We start from the raw sequence: 16,912 nt of genomic DNA, 5'->3' as shown, positions 1-16,912 counted from the left end.
TTCAAAGACCAAATAGTCCATAAGTGCTCCATAAATTGTTCAAGAGTATTGTAAATGAAGGAAATTTTCTGAATTGTTTTTACTATGCAAGTATAAGTTCAATAACTAAACCTGATAGAAACAGTACAAAAAATTATAGATCAGTATCACTTATGAATATTAATGTAAAATTTCTAAATAAAATATTAGAGAATAGAATCTGATACTACATGAATAAAATAATACACCATGACCAGGTGGGATTTATCCCAGGAATACAAGGATGGCTCAATATGAGGAAATCAATTAATTTAATGGCCCGGTTAATAGATCTGAAGAAGAAAATCATATAATTATAGATTCTGAAAATCTTTTACAATATTCAACACTCATTCCTGATAAAGTCACTCAAGGAAAAGGAATTGATGGATATTTTCTGAAAACATATAGTTTTATGATCAAGTACAAACATGCATTAGTTTTAAAGCCAGCTTAATGCAGAAACACTAGCACTATTTCCACTAAGACTGGATGCAAAACAAGGTTACCAATTGTCTTACTACCATTCAACAATGTACTAGAAATATTAGCTGGTACAAGTAGGCATGAGAAACCAATTAGCAACATAAGAATTGGAAAAGTGAAACTATCTGTATTTGAAGATGATATAATTAATATAATTATGGACCTAGGAAACCCTAAAAAACCAATGGTAAAACCAAACAAAATAATAAGAGATTTCATGGGCTTCCCTGGTGGCGCAGTGGTTAAGAATCTGCCTGCTAATGCAGGGGACATAGGTTCGAGCCCTGGTCCAGGATGATCCCACATGCCGCGGAGCAACTAAGCCCGTGCGCCACAACTACTGAGCCTGAGCTCTAGAGCCCACGAGCCACGCTACTGAAGCCCGCGTGCCACAACTACTCAAGCCTGCGTGCCTAGAGCCTGTGCTCTGCAACAAGAGAAGCCACCACAATAAGAAGCCTGCTCACCGCAACGAAGAGTAGCCCCGGCTCGCCGCAACTAGAGAAAGCCCGCAGCAACAAAGACCCAATGCAGCCAAAAATAAATAAATAAATAAATTTATATTTAAAAATAAATAAATAAGAGATTTCAGAAATCAGCAAGCTATAAAAGAATATACAAAGGTAGAGAAAAGTGTATTTACAATAGCAATAAAGAAGATAAAATATTTAAGAATAAATTTAACATGAAATATGTAACGTCTTTATAAGGAGAACTGTAAAACATCTCTGAAAGATAAAAATAGATTTGATCAAACAGAGGATAAGAAAAAAATTACATTTCATATAAATAATATAATCACACTGAAGAAGGTGGGGGGAAGCAAACCCAAGTAGCTTTGAATGCAGTAGTATGACAACATGCTCTCAGGCTAAAAACATAATAACTCTAAGTAAATGTTGAACTCTGGTTAGCAGACCTCTCTTTCTGCAGAAGCGTAGGTTAGCAATTCTGAAGTCATTTTTTGTATGTTCTAGGATTGAGCAGTCAGGTTTTGCACTTCGAGAGAAGGAAGCTACAATCAGGGTAAAAGAAAAAAATAGAATGAACTCTGCATTATTGGACTGAAATTGGAGATATAGGTGTGAAGTCATGGGTTCTAACACATACATGAACATACATATACACATACATATTTATGTAACTGGATATAAGTCTGCATGGATTATAATGTGTATTGTACACATGAGTGCATGTGTATATGCACATATTTGTTTATATGTATGTATAAACATTCCCCAGCTCTGTCCTCTGAGAAGGCCTTGAAGCAATTTCACTCCAGTAGCAGTGAGCATACCTACAGCCAAGATCTAGGTTTCTATATACCCAAATTCTCCACTAAAAGAAAGTAGGGAATGAGGTATATAGAGCTCCGTGGAGAAATGGCTGAATTCAGGATTGGGGCAGGTAAAGAACTAGAACACCTTGTTATGCCCCAAAGTAAGAATGTGTTTAAAGAATGATAGGGACGTGTCAGAATGACAGAGGAACCAGCTTTAAGGGACTCCCATTGGCCAATCTGGGATGATGTAATCATTAAACTAATTTAAATAAATAATAATAGTAAATTTAATACTATTGAATAAAGTAAGGATCCATGAGCTACACTGATATAAACAAACAAGTAAACAAATAAATAAGGAAGAAGGGAAAACTTTAGTAGAAAATGCACTAATAAATGTAGAAGGAATGATGGAATTAGAAAATCACCTTTTGCCAAGCCATCATAAATATAATTGATACAGGAGAGAATCATCCATGAATGCTAAAACTAATAGATGAAAGTTTGAGAACAGAATATTTACATCGTCTTCAAGTATATCCCTGCAAGCTGCTTTTTATTCACAAAGGGTAAAATGGTAACTCTAAGTGGAGAAACCTGCCAATAGCACCTTAACCAAAAGATTAAAGTTAACACTACTATTAATGGGACCGATCAATAGTGTTTCCAAGTATGTTTTGTAGAGAAAAAGCCAGAATCCCATATATATTATGCTGCCAGAAGCACATAACGTTAATCTAACCATGACGACACAAAGGACAATCCAAAATGTGGGACAGTCTGTAAAATACCTGGCCTGTACAAGAACAAACTCAGGAACCGTCAGATTAAAGGAGACTGAAACATCATAACAACTGAATGCAGTGTGTAATTCTAGATTTTCTTTTGCTATAAGAAATATTAGTGGGACAGTTGATAAAATCTCAGTGAGGTTTTGTAGATTAGATAACATTATTTCAATGGTAATTTCCTGATTTTGATAATTATACTGTTTACATAAGAGGATTCCTTATTTTAAGGACATACACATTGAAATATTTAGGAATAAAAGAACATTATATTCACAACTTAAACAGTTTGGGAAAAAAATATGTGTGTTCACGTGCATTTAGAAAAAGAAAAGACTGTAGTAAATGTTGGCATTATGAGAATCTAGGTGAAGTGTATCTAGGAATACAAAGAATTCTTGCAGCTTTTCTGAAAGTCTGAAATTACATTTGATGATTTCATGGTTTGAATACATACACTCCTATATAATATTCAAATTAAGAAATTAAGCATTCAGTATAGTACGATGGAATGGCACTGAAAAAAGTGACAGCAGAAGTTTATATTAATTCTACGTATAATATTGTATTTTTATTGTAACCATTATTGTATTAGTCACAATAAAGTACCAGCATGAGTCTTTGCAAATTTAGTGAAACCTGGTCTGTGTCTTTCAGATGTAATGATCTAAGGCTGGCGGGTATCAGTCACATTATGCACCAAGATAGTAACTTCAGTCACTCTCATATAAATTGGATGTGGGGAGGGCAGATGGGCAGCTATAATCCTGTTAGATTATTGGAGCTTATTATTATTGGAGCTTACTGAAGTCAGACAATGGTTCCTCACATCTGCTGACTGCTCTGTGGCTATGGAATAAACAACTCTGATGGCCGTGTAGTCATAATCATACTGGAGTCACGTCCTTGAGGAACGCCAGTGCAGTAAAATTTTAGAAGCTAAATGTTTAACTTTCCAGAATGCCTGTGCAAATCAAAGCAAGGTTCACAGAAGCAAACTTCCTTGTTCACTAAACAGTCAGCCCAGAAGAACTGAGAGATGCACGTGTAGCTGTGAACTTTGCATTGTCAGATTTATAAACTTTACAGACCAAAAATAGATTCTGTCGTTGATCCAAAAACCTGCAGTCTAATGATAAACTTACGATGGGTAAAACCTTTTAAATGTTAGGTTTAGTTCCTGCTCTGTCCCCCTGTGTGTGATTGAGTCAGGTTAAGTTGATCTGAGCCTGGGAGAAGAAACACATTGCCTCTGTAGGATTTTCTAAGGCCTCTGAAGAAAGGTACTAAATAACCAGTTTTGGTAGGTTTTAGGATCCTCCAGGGGGCACCAGAACATTCCAGTGGAGTTGATTACATTTCATTAAGTCCAGAAAGGCTAACACTATTACCTTGTTATAATTGATTCACCTACTGTAACTTTTTCAGTTCCATTGACACTATTTTTTTTTTGTACATTTGCTTTTTTTTGTACATTTGCTTTTACAACATTCATGAGTTTATGGAAGGTTTCTGCCTCTGAGGAGTTGAAGGAAGGAAAGAGATCATCTCTTGGACGAGCCCTTAGAAACTGGAGCCATGTCTCCTCAGGGTAACTATGAAAGTTTTCAGCCCACTCTGAGTGTAAGGATTTTCCAAATGTTCCTAATCTGGCCGGAGGGGGAAAACTTGAGGAAAGTGAGAATTCATTCACTTTCTCAGCTTAATGCTGTATATAAGCCACCCTGTTATTATCATTATTAATAATAAACACAGTGAATGTCAAATAGGCACTTCATGGTAGATTTTTATATGAATTTTATGCAGAAGTGAGGGGTTGCCAGGCTACTGCATAATATTACTCAGTTCTGGTCCAGGAGTACAAAATTCCGGCAGGCCTCCTGAGCCTGTCCCTCCAATTAGTGGCTACTTCATTACGAATAAAGAACCCTCATTACTGTGGGCCTTCAAGTGAAATAGGATCCCCTACCTCTTGAAATCCGCCTTTCTAAGTACAGACAGTTCCCAACTTACAAACAATCCACTTAAGAACCACCAAGGCATTCAGAGGCTGCCTAGCCTAATGCAGCTGCTGCCCGGGCCCCCTGCCCAGCCCCCCTGCGTAGCCCCCACCCCAGGCTCCTGGTCTGCTCAAGGGAGCTCTGCCTTCCCCCCTACAGAGCCAGCTGCCCACCTGCCCCCCAGACTGTGGGCTCGGAGCTGGGGGTTCAGTGAGGCCTCAAAGCTACCGCTGGTTTTATAGTTGAGCTGAGCTATAGGGTAAATAGGCTTTTGTGGCCTGGCCTGGGAACTGAACCACCATTAGAAAAAAAAAGAAGAAAAAGAAAAAACCTGTCTCCATGGGAAAATGTATTGTGCATTCCCAACAAGGAGCCAACAAACATTAGAACGTCTGTGAGAGCTGTCTCCATGATCCCAGCAGGGCAAGGAGGAGGAAGGGTGGCCGCATGTTCTGGGTTCCGGGAACAACTCTAGCACTAAACCCCGCACCTCTAGCACTAAAGGGCCTTGCAAGCCCTTTAACCTCTCTGCAAAACAATAGGCTCGGACTACATGAGTTATAAGCGTCCTTCCAGAGCTCTACCCTCATTTCATTCATTCATTCATTCATGCACTCACTGGCATTTTACTCAGGGCACCTGCTTTGTGCCAGGCTCTGGGCTAAGGGTTAGGGATACAGTCAAATAATACAGAAACTAGCTCTCGAGGAGTTTAGTGTTGAGTGGGGGAGACAAATGTCTAAGCAAATGCTTGCAACATAAGTGCTATGAGATGATCACTGGATATTATGAAAGCTCAGGAGGATCCTATTTCACTTGAAGGCCCACAGGAGGGTGGCATCTGAATCGATGAAGACTTCCTCAAAGAGGGGTGCCTCCCTCGTTTTTTCCTACCTTGGTTTCTGCTTTAACTCTCTCCTCTCCCCGGTTATCAAGGCTGGTTCACTGGGAAGCATGGCTTCTGCATCCGCTGTTCTAAAAGTTCGGCTTAGTCCCTTGGCCTTTCCGGGGCGGGTCTTTGCCTCCTCTTTGTACAACTGAGAGATGGAACACAGGTGATGTTCCTGTCAAACCATAGACTTGCTTCCCCTGAGTTCTGCCCTGAATGCTGCCTTCTTCCCAGCCCTGGTGAGCCACATCCTAAAAGGCTCTCTCTTCCTCTCCCCGGAGGCTTCCCTGCCCTGACCCCTTGGGTTGCCAGTAACTGTGGTATTTCCACATTTAAAAAAACTTCTTCACCCCCAAAATGGTTCTTAAGGCCCAGCCACCTCCTGCCCTCCTATATTTATAATCCCTGAACTACTTCTACCAAAAATCGCTGCCAGGCTACCACCCTTACCCCACACTCACTATTAAAAATAGTATCAGTGATGGTGATTCCAAAAGGTGATAGGATATAGTTGTTCCGGTTTGAATCTTGACTCTGTAACTTTGTATCTGACGTCATGAAAATGATGTCATTATGAAGGTTCCTAAGCAAGGAGGTGATTGTGGTAAAGTAGTTTTGGGGGAAGATTATTTTGGTAGGTCTGTGTGGGTTGCTACAAGAGTGGAAAGGAGGAAATAGATGAGAGAGTTCCAGGGTAGAAATGATGAGACTTAGAAACCAAATAAACATGTCATTATGTGTTATGAAATTGTCAGTCTTTTTTATACTCTCTTATACATGAATACCTTTTCCTCAAAAGTATTATAGGAATTAGGTATTCTATTTATTTTGTACTTATGAAAGCAGTTTGGTAATTATAAGAGGAAATGATGCCTCAAAAAGTTTTCTTTTCATGTAAATAACAAAACATCTCAGGAACGTTTTAGATACTAGTTTTCGAATCCCAATTCCATCAAGTTCCATTAGGGTGTCTTTAATATAAGAAACTGCCTGGCACCATGGTGAGGGACCCACTCAATTGCCAACTAACACTTTCTACTTTGTATCATGATTATTTGTAAGCTACTGTAGCTCCTTTTCCAGACTGAAGAAAGAAGTCGTGTCTGATTAGCACAGTGTTTCCTGCAATATTGAACACAAGGTCTTCCGTGCCTGGAAAAATAACAGACGTCAGTTACTGAGTGCTTACTCTGCAGCAAGCACTGTGTATTTGAGGTACATACACTATAGATCTCATCTGTATATATTTCCTCATTTAATCCTAACAATAACCCTGAAAGGTACCATGTCTCTACTTTGCCACCGTGTTTACTAAATCGGAAATTGATGCTTGGGTTAAATGACTTGTTCCAAGTCACAGAGACAGTAAGTCTAAGTGCAGTATTTGAACCCAAATTTCTCTGACTTCAAAGAGCATGCTGTTAACATTTTCACTCCAGGAGGCTGGTTCTCAAACATTAACATGCAGCACAATCAATCACCTGGAAGACTTGTTAAAACATATAGCCAAACCCCATCGTGTTTTCTGATTCAGTAGGTCTGGGTGGGACCGGAGCCTTGCGGGACATTTGGTTCCATCCAAAACGTCTATTGAGACATTTGGTCCATGCCAAAAGGTTCTTGGTATTTGTTCCTGTCCAAAACATCCAGGGAGACATTTGGGCCATGATTCATTAAATAATACAAATACTCAACTTTGTTAAAATTGTATTTACATTATTTTTATTGTAATTCATGATGAAATGTGTAATAAATTCACATTTATTCTTATTCTTCCTCGTCGTGATGTTTGGCAGGCTTACTCTTAAGTTGATGAGCAATTGCTCTCAAGTATATGTGAACCTGATAATTGACCTTATCTGTTAACAATTTCAGTTATATGCATTTGGTTTTATTGGTATCATGGTGAAGTTGGTGGCCATATTTGAGTGTGATCACCAAAAACCTGGGTGATAGCTTGTTCATCGCTTTCCTGTCTGTCTCTTAACACTTGAATGAGGCTCCAAATTGAAGGACAATATACTACTGTCGGCTTTTGAAATTTACAGTGCTAGCCTTCTGCTGCATTGTTTGTCCTGTGATCACTGTTCAATACTGATGTGTAAACATTCCAAGTTTCTGGTGGAAATCTTGGAGCGTCTGGTCTTACTCTGCCGCTGCCAAGCCTTCCACAGACGTACACTCTCTCAGCTTAAGCCATTAGGTCATCTAAATTTTCTTTGCATTCTCCACAATGTACTCAAAAGTTTCATTTAAGTTTTTCAAAGGCCCAAATGGTGCACGCTTAGACAGGTGTTACCTTTCATTGTCGCATATCATGCGTTAGACTCAGAGAAGGTATTTTTCAAGATTGTGAAAAGTGAAATAAGCATCCTTTTATTCGTGCACTTGATAGTAGTAGTCAAATTGCATTCATATTTGCAAACTCGAAATCTATCATGCACAGTGAAGGGTTAATGTCAGGATTTCTCTTTCATGCAAATGCAGGTACTTCCTCATGTATATCTGTAAGTGTCTCTTGCCTTTTCATTGTTAGTACATAAATCAACAGCATAATATAACCCAATAGCACACTGTGCACAGTAGACAATTGAATGATGTTGGTGCCATCTTGAAGGTGCTGTCACTGAACATTGTGGTACTGGCACTTAAATATCAAATATTATCATGAGTTGTGTAAATAGGATTCTGTCATCATCTCGAGCAATGGAATTGTGCATAAGAACTGATTCTCCCCATCTGATCACTTTATACTCCTCTGGAATTTCATTTACATGCAGTGAAGTTGGGTTTGGAGGCTGATGTCTGTTTTGAGTTCTGTTTATTTACTTGCCTCGTTAATGAGTTTCTTACTGGTAGCATTAACAAGACTTCTTTATCATGAATATCACAGAGAATTCTTCAAAGTAGCTGTGATGGTGTTGCATTTGGTTCTTCTCTGTGTGTCATTTTAACCTACAGGGTTTTCCTTACTTCCCCTTCAACATCACCAAAGTGGTGTTGATGTTTTCCTGTCCCATCTTGAATGATTACATTATCCAAATCCTGACCACTTGTCCATGCAGATTCTCCTCTCTTCACAGCACCAGTACCTTTTACTCCTATCTCTGTTAAAGGAATGGAGATGGTAACAAAAGCCATTATTATGTAGCATTGGCTTTTCTTTTTGTGAGTATAATATTCTGCTGAGAATTTTCAAATAAAGATGTCACATTGCCAAGCAACAGAAGAAGTTTTTTTTTTTTTTTTTTTTCTTTTGTAGACTTCTGAGCAGTGGTCACTGGTTTAATGATAGGGGAAACCTTACTAATGTCTTACGGATTCAGTACCCAGTTCAGTCTGGCTGGGTTAGCCAGTAGACAGGCATCAGCCCAAGGTGTGGTGCTCCATGCTGATTGGCAGGTAAGTTATGAGAGTCACACCCACTAAAATCTCTCCAAATAGTGGCAGATGCTTCTTGCTGTCTACCAAGATCGTACCTCTATATGACCTTGATTCAAGGGAAACATTGCCCATTAATCCTGGGCAATGGGATAGTTGTAGTGGGGCTAATTAAATGCCTGGTATCCCCCCTCATGGTGGCTTTTACACCTGACCACTATGTGGTAGGAGAGCCACATATATTCTCATTCCTTCCAAACAAGCAAGATACTCTGTAAAGTGTTTACATCACCACATTCGATCCCCATTTTACATAGTGGCTTAACCAAGCTCCTCCTTTCAAACTTCACACTTATAGAACAACCCAGCCACATTCCGCCAAATGCCCAGTGACATATTAATGCACCATGCATCATGAGATCTCACCCTCCACTTGTCCTCTGTGTTTCTCTAACTGTAGGACTCTTCCTCCGTAGGCATAGTTAATATAAATCCCACTCTTCTGCAAAATTTGAACCTTGACCCGTCTATCTAATTCCATGTTCTATTACCAGCTAGGCTACTGAGGCAAGAAGGGTTATTACTGTTAATACAGCCACAGCACAATTTTTGGACCAATAAAACATGCGATAGTATTTTTTATGTATTAATCCTATAAATCAAAAGTATAAGCAAACATTATGGGTTATTTGAACCCCAGGACATTTTCTAAGCATGAACAATTTTGAAAGGAACAAATATCAAGGACCATTTGGCATGGACCAAATAAGCTCATGGATTCTGGGGAGGACCAAGTGTCAAGGACCTTTTGGTATTGACCAAATGTCTCAATGCACATTTTGGACAGGACCAAATGTCCACTAATCGAGCCCAAGAATTACATTTCTAATAAGCTCGCAGGTGGTCCTGATGTTGCTGCTGCAGAAAGTACATTTTGGGAACCATTACATAAGCATAATCATTCATCAATGAATAGATAGATGCATGATAGATCATTTGATTCAGAGTTTCATAAGTCTGCTCTGTGTTTTTGACATTAGGTACATGCATATATTCAGTTATAATTCTTAAAAGATTAGGGTTAAAGTTGAGTTTTATTTAAAATACCAATTTTAACTGCCTCATAGTATTGTTTGAATTTGAGCTTTTTCTATTTTTTTAACCGAAGAAGGATAGAACTATTTTCATTTATCTCTTTTTCTTTTCATTTTCTTCCAAATGTTAAACATATTTAGTTTAAAATAATGTTACAGATGGTTTGTAGGTCTCTCTCCTCTGCCTCCGAGGTAACTTTATCTTCTTTGTACTCCTGGGTGTATGTTTAACGCACAATAGGTATTTAATCCACAGTAGGTCATTAGGTTTTAAATATATTCAAGTATGATTTATTTCTCCAAACCTAAATGTATTCTAAAGGCATTATTTATCAGTAGCCTGGGAAGAGAGAAAGCTATCGTGTGAGTTTTATATTGTGATATATTCCCCCAAGGAGCATGATTAAAGCAAATTTCCTTTTTTCTGCTCTATTTCACCTCTTAACCAAACAAACCATGATATAAATTCAGCTATTATTTCAAAGTAGAGTGGAGCCCTTTCACCATTGAGCACATTGCATCTTACCGATAAAAGGTACAGCTGGAGCTCAAGGCAGCATGCGTGCCCTTTCTCTAGTCCTCTTGGAGCCTAGAAATGGCACCAGGCCTTAATGTACAGGCAGACCCTCAGAGATATTGCGAGTTCAGTTCCAGACCACAGCAATAAAGCGAATATTGCAGTAAAGTTAGTTGCATGCATTTTTTTGGTTTCTCAGTGCATGTAAAAGTTATGTTTCTGCCATACTGTAGTCTGTTAAGTGTGCAATAGCATGATGTCTAAAGAAACAATGTGCATATCTTAACTAAAAAATACATTATTGTTAAAAAAAATGCTTACTATCATCTGAGCTTTCAGCAAATCGTAGTAGTAACATCAAAGATCACTGATCACAGATCACCATAACAGATACAATAACAATGAAAAAGTTTGAAATATTGTGAGAATTACCAAAATGTGACACAGAGACACAAAGTGAGCAGATACATAGTGGACCTCCATTGTGCTAAACACAGGACCTTGCACGTAACTCCTAATAACAGCATTATGTATCACAGTTTTAAAGAAAGATCTGATATCCATTCTCTCTGTTATTTATCTCATTATTCTTTACCTCTAATAGCAGGATCTCAGAAATGTTAAATAACTTGTCCAGTGTTGTAAAGCTAGGAAGTTTCTGATCCATGCATAGAATTCAGACCTATCAGATGCCCTTTCCGCTTCACCACACTGACAGGAGTTTTTTGTTTTTTTTTTTCCTTTGCGGTACGCGGGCCTCTCACCACTGTGGCCTCTCCCGCCGCGGAGCACAGGCTCCGGACGCGCAGGCTCAGCGGCCATGGCTCACGGGCCCAGCCACTCCGCGGCATGTGGGATCTTCCCGGACTGGGGCACGAACCCGTGTCCCCTGCATCGGCAGGCGGACTCTCAACCACTGCGCCACCAGGGAAGCCCTACCAGGAGTTTTAATAACTATTTGTTAACTGAATACATAGAATTCTACCAAAACTACCCCCCTCTACAAACTCCACCCCCCAACACACACATCAGTATGTGTGTATCTTTCGTTGGGCTGTATTCTGATATGGCTATGCTGTTCAAGCTGCAGGGTAGAACCACAGCTGTAGATGCTATAAATGAGGGGGAAGGGAGGGAAGAGGAGGGTAGAATAGCCTTTAAGGGAACAAATATACAGGGAAGAGGGTTTTCAGAATGATGCTAAACAGTCAAGATATAATCTTCACTTTCTTGGGTAAGGACTTTTAGGAGCACAGGGAAATTTAGATTCAGTCTATGTTTTGTTTCATTTTTTAAACATCTTTATTGGAGTATAATTGCTTTACAATGGTGTGTTAGTTTCTGCTTTATAACAAAGTGAATCAGCTATACATATACATATATCCCCATATCTCCTCCCTCCTGCATCTCCCTCCCACCCTCCCTATCCCACCCCTCTAGGTGGTCACAAAGCACCGAGCTGATCTCTCTGTGCTATGCGGCTGCTTCCCACTAGCTATCTATTTTACATTTGGTAGTGTATATATGTCCATGCCACTCTCTCACTTTGTACCAGCTTACCCTTCCCCCTCCCCATGTCCTCAAGTCCATTCTCTAGTAGGTCTGCGTCTTTATTCCCGTCTTGTCCCTAGAATCTTCATGACCATTTCTTTTTTTTTTAGATTCCATACATATGTGTTAGCATACGGTATTTGTTTTTTTCTTTCTGACTTACTTCACTCTGTATGACAGACTCTTGCTCCATCCACCTCACTACGAATAACTCAATTTCGTTTCTTTTTATGGCTGGGTAATATTCCATTGTATATATGTGCCACATCTTCTTTATCCATTCATCTGTCGATGGACACTTAGGTTGCTTCCGTGTCCTGGCTATTGTAAATAGAGCTGCAATGAACATTTTTGTACATGACTCTTTTTGAATTCTGGTTTTCTCAGGGTATATGCCCAGTAGTGGGATTCCTGGGTCATATGGTAATTCTATTTTTAGTTTTTTAAGGAACCTCCATCCTGTTCTCCATAGTGTCTGTATCAATTTACATTCCCACCAATAGTGCAAGAGGGTTCGCTTTTCTCCGCACCCTCTCCAGCATTTACTGTTTGCAGTTTTTTTTTTAACATCTTTATTGGGGTATAATTGCTTTACAATGGTGTGTTAGTTTCTGCTTTGTAACAAAGTGAATCAGTTATACATATGCATATGTTCCCATATCTCTTCCCTCTTGCATCTCCCTCCCTCCCACGCTCCCTATCCCACCCGTCTAGGTGGTCACAAAGCACCGAGCTGATCTCCCTCTGCTATGCGGCTGCTTCCCACTAGCTATCTATTTTACATTTGGTAGTATATATATGTCCATGCCACTCTCTCACTTTGTCACAGCTTACCCTTCCCCCTCCCCATATCCTCAAGTCCATTCTCTAGTAGGTCTGTGTCTTTATTCCCGTCTTACCCCTAGGTTCTTCATGACTTTTTTTTTCTTAGATTCCATATATATGTGTTAGCATACGGTATTTGTTTTTCTCTTTCTGACTTGCCTCACTCTGTATGACAGACTCCAAGTCCATCCACCTCACTACAAATAACTCAATTTCGTTTCTTTTTATGGCTGAGTAATATTCCATTGTATATATGGGCCACATCTTTATCCATTCATCTGTCGATGGACACTTAGGTTCTTTGCATGTCCTGGCTATTGTAAATAGAGCTGCAGTGAACATTGTAGTACATGACTCATTCTGAATTATGGTTTTCTCAGAGTATATGCCCTGTAGTGGGATTGCTGGGTCGTATGGTAGTTCTATTTGTAGTTTTTTAAGGAACCTCCATACTGTTCTCCACAATGGGTGTATCAATTTACATTCCCACCAACAGTGCAAGAGGGGTCCCTTTTCTCCACACCCTCTCCAGCATTTATTGTTTTTAGATTTTTTGATGATGGCCATTCTGACCGGTGTGAGATGATATCTCATTGTAGTTTTGATTTGCATTTCTCTGATGATTAGTGATGTTGAGCATTCTTTCATGTGTTTGTTGGCAATCTATATATCTTCTTTGGAGAAATGTCTATTTAGGTCTTCTGCCCATTTTTGGATTGGGTTATTTGTTTTTTTGATATTGAGCTGCATGAGCTGCTTGTAAATTTTGGAGATTAATCCTTTTCAGTTGCTTCATTTGCAAATATTTTCTCCCATTCTGAGGGTTGTCTTTTCGTCTTGTTTATGGTTTCCTTTGCTGTGCAAAAGCTTTTAAGTTTCATTAGGTCCCACTTGTTTATTTTTGTTTTTATTTCCATTTCTCTAAGAGGTGGGTCAAAAAGGATCTTGCTGTGATTTATGCCATAGAGTGTTCTGCCTATGTTTTCCTCTAAGAGTTTGATGGTGTCTGGCCTTACATTTAGGTCTTTAATCCATTTTGAGTTTATTTTTGTGTATGGTGTCAGGGAGTGTTCTAATTTCATTCTTTTACATGTAGCTGTCCAGTTTTCCCAGCACCACTTATTGAAGAGGCTGTCTTTTCTCCACTGTATATTCTTGCCTCCTTTATTCAGTTTCTGTTTGATGGCTGCTAAACTGATCTTCCTTAATTCCCCATAGGAGACCAAGAGCTGAAAAAACCAAACTCAATCTTTTAAATCAGTCTGTTCAGTTGTAGCTTCTTTTCTCTGTTTCCCCTTTCAAGGTTTTAGGAAAGCTATGGTTAGAGGGTCTAGTGTATCTTCAGTGCACATTGGAAAATTAGGGAAATGTCACTGCAAGTCCCTGTACATGCCACTGTTGTTATTTGGGGGGCTATTTCTTGAAGACATGAGTGGTGACGCAGGCAGGGATAAACCATCCAGAGATATGATCTCCCTTGTAGGGATTCTCGTTTACCTTGCCAACCTTGCGGTGACAGTGGGTTTCTCTCAAAAGGAGCTATATAACACAAAGTAAAAAAATTGAGTCATAACACACCAAACAAAAATAATATTTTTAAAGATAAAACATTTCTAAAAATAGGATAAATCCTGAATACTACATCTGCTGGTTATTCTGGAAGAATGGTCTTCTTTCAATGTAATCCTTTAATTCATTTTTTCATTACTTTATGTTTTACCAACAATAAAAATTAGGAAGAAGTATAATAACCATACCAAAATTTCAGGGACATTCTCATTAAAAAAATGAGAATTTTGTTAATGATTTCACTTTGGGACAGCCTAGTGGTTGGTCTCTATTTACTCCAGTTTTCAAGGAGGAAAAGAAAAGAGTCCATTCTTCTGCTCTGCCCAGATTTCATGGTAATTCCTTCAAGTATTTATCAAGCAATTAATATATGCCAGATACTTTTATCTTCAAGGCTCTAAAGATAAAATGTGAATAAGGCTGTTGCTACCCTTGTCTTCATAGAATTCATAGTGTAGTAGGGGAGACAGACAATAATCGAACAGTCAAAATGCAGAGTCTCGTGCTAGGATAGAGGATCTGAAGGATTTTGTTGAGGCACATAGCAGGCATGCCTAATTTTGTCTGGTGGATCAGGATAGGCTTCTTAGAGATATTATGATTTAAGCTGAAGACTGTTAGTATAGTTAGTAGCCAGGTGAAAAGGGGAAGGAGAGAGCAAGGATTTTCCTGGCAGAGTTGTAAGATGTTTGAAAGCCCAGAAGAGGATGAAGAAGGGAATAGCACAGCAAAACAAATGAAAGAAATTTGACTGGAGCATTAAATTTTTCTAACATAAGCTATGCAAGTAGCTAGTGGTAACTTTAATTTAGATAATAGAGAAGTAGGTTCAAAGAACATTGCTTCAGTAACAGCTACGCTCAGATATGTTCAACTTTTAGAAAATGAGACTTTAACATTTAATCTTCTAGGTAGTTTTCACTATACTTATATATTTATTTTGCCTTTGAGTTGTGCTCTTTTTACCTCTTAAGCAAGGTGATGTGAATACTAGTAATGCCTCACATTTCTTGATTAAGCACTGTCTTATTTTCTTAGCCACATTTAAAAACTGAAAATGACAAAATCCTAAGAATACATCTAACCAAAGATATTCAAGACTACCTTACTAAAACTATAAAACATTGCTTAGAAAAGTTAAAGCAGACTTAAATTAAGGGAGGGATATGCCATGTTTATGGATCAGAAGACTCTACATTGTTAAGATGTCATTAACTCTCCAAATTGATCTTAATTGCAACACCAATCCCAATCCCAATAGGAAATTCACAGAACGATTATAAACTTATATAGAAATACAAAAGACATAGAATAGCCCAGGTGATCTTAAAAAACAAGAACAAAGCTGGAAGACTTACATTTCTAGATATTAAGACTTATTATAAAGCTAAAGTAATTTAGACAGTATGGTTTTGACTAAAGAATAATTCAGTAGACCAATGGAACAGACTAAATAGTCCATAAAAAATGCACACATATATGGTCACCTGATTTATGTCAAAAGCATTACTGCAATTAATTAGAGGAAATAATGGGCTTTTTAATAAACGGTGCTGAGACAGCTAGCTATCCATATAGAAAACAATAAACCTGACCCCTACTTCATATCATATCACAAAAATTAATGAGAGATAGATCATAGACTTAAAGTCCAAAAATAAAAAACTATTTCAGAACAAAACCTAAGTAAATATCTGAATGACCTTGGGGGAGGCAAAGAGTTTTGAAACAGGATGCAGAAAGCACTTAACCACAAAAGAAAATAATAAATTGCACCTCATCAAAATTTAAAAAGTCTATGCATTAAAAGATACCATTGAGAAAAAATAAAGACTGAAGAAGATATTTGCAATACATATATCCAAAAAGGGACTTAAAGAAGTTATATAAAGAAGTTATACAAGTCAAAAAGAAAAATATTAACTACCTAGTTGAAAATGGGCAAAAAATCTGAAAAGGCACTTGAAGTTATCAAAATTACCAATACAAATATGCAAAGGTATTTACATTATTAACCCTCAGGGAAGTGAAAATAAAAATCCACCAAATGGGGCTTCCCTGGTGCACAGTTAAGAATCCTCTTGCCAATGCAGGGGACATGGGTTCGAGCCCTGGTCTGGGAAGATCCCACATGCCACGGAGCAGCTAAGCCCGTGTGCCACAACTACTGAGCCTGTGCTCTAGAGCCCGTGAGCCACAACTACTGAGCCCGAGTGCCACAACTACTGAAGCTCGCGCACCTAGAGCCTGTACTCGGCAACAAGAGAAGCCACCTAATGAGAAGCCCGTGCACCGCAAGAAAGAGTAGCCCCCGCTCGCCGCAACTAGAGAAAGCCCCGCGTGCAGCAATGAAGACGCAACGCAGCCAGAAACAAATAAATTCAATAAATAAATTAAAAAAAAAAACAACAAGTGGCTAAAATTAGAAGGACTGACAGTCACAAATATTAATGAGGATAGGGAGCAACTTGAACTATTATACATGGTGGTGGAAGTGTTAACTGATAGAAGC

The 16,912-nt window shown here is 38.7% G+C and overlaps 1 protein-coding gene and 1 long non-coding RNA gene across 18 annotated transcripts in view; one reads left to right on the top strand and one right to left on the bottom strand.

Annotated features, from left to right (window-relative positions):
* ICA1 (islet cell autoantigen 1) overlaps positions 1-16,912 on the top strand; it is a 145,232-nt gene that overhangs the window by 68,184 nt on the left and 60,136 nt on the right. The window lies entirely within an intron of this gene.
* The window catches only part of LOC113618416 (uncharacterized), a 30,272-nt gene continuing 14,353 nt past the window's right edge, over positions 994-16,912 (bottom strand). Inside the window, exon 3 of one of the 2 annotated variants that reach the window (XR_003432007.1) lies at positions 994-8,570. This is a non-coding gene — a long non-coding RNA (uncharacterized LOC113618416). Of the gene's footprint in view, positions 8,571-13,902; positions 14,371-16,912 lie in introns of those variants that run through there. The other variant, XR_003432006.1, reaches the window with a different exon arrangement.

The sequence above is a fragment of the Aethalodelphis obliquidens genome, unplaced genomic scaffold (genome assembly GCF_003676395.1).
Source record: "Aethalodelphis obliquidens isolate GAN/ISIS:26980383/991018 unplaced genomic scaffold, ASM367639v1 scaffold5, whole genome shotgun sequence".
In the NCBI taxonomy this organism is placed as follows: Eukaryota; Metazoa; Chordata; class Mammalia; order Artiodactyla; family Delphinidae; genus Aethalodelphis; species Aethalodelphis obliquidens.
The sequence above is the reverse complement of the archived record's forward strand: the minus strand, read 5'-3'. Positions and strand labels throughout refer to the sequence as shown.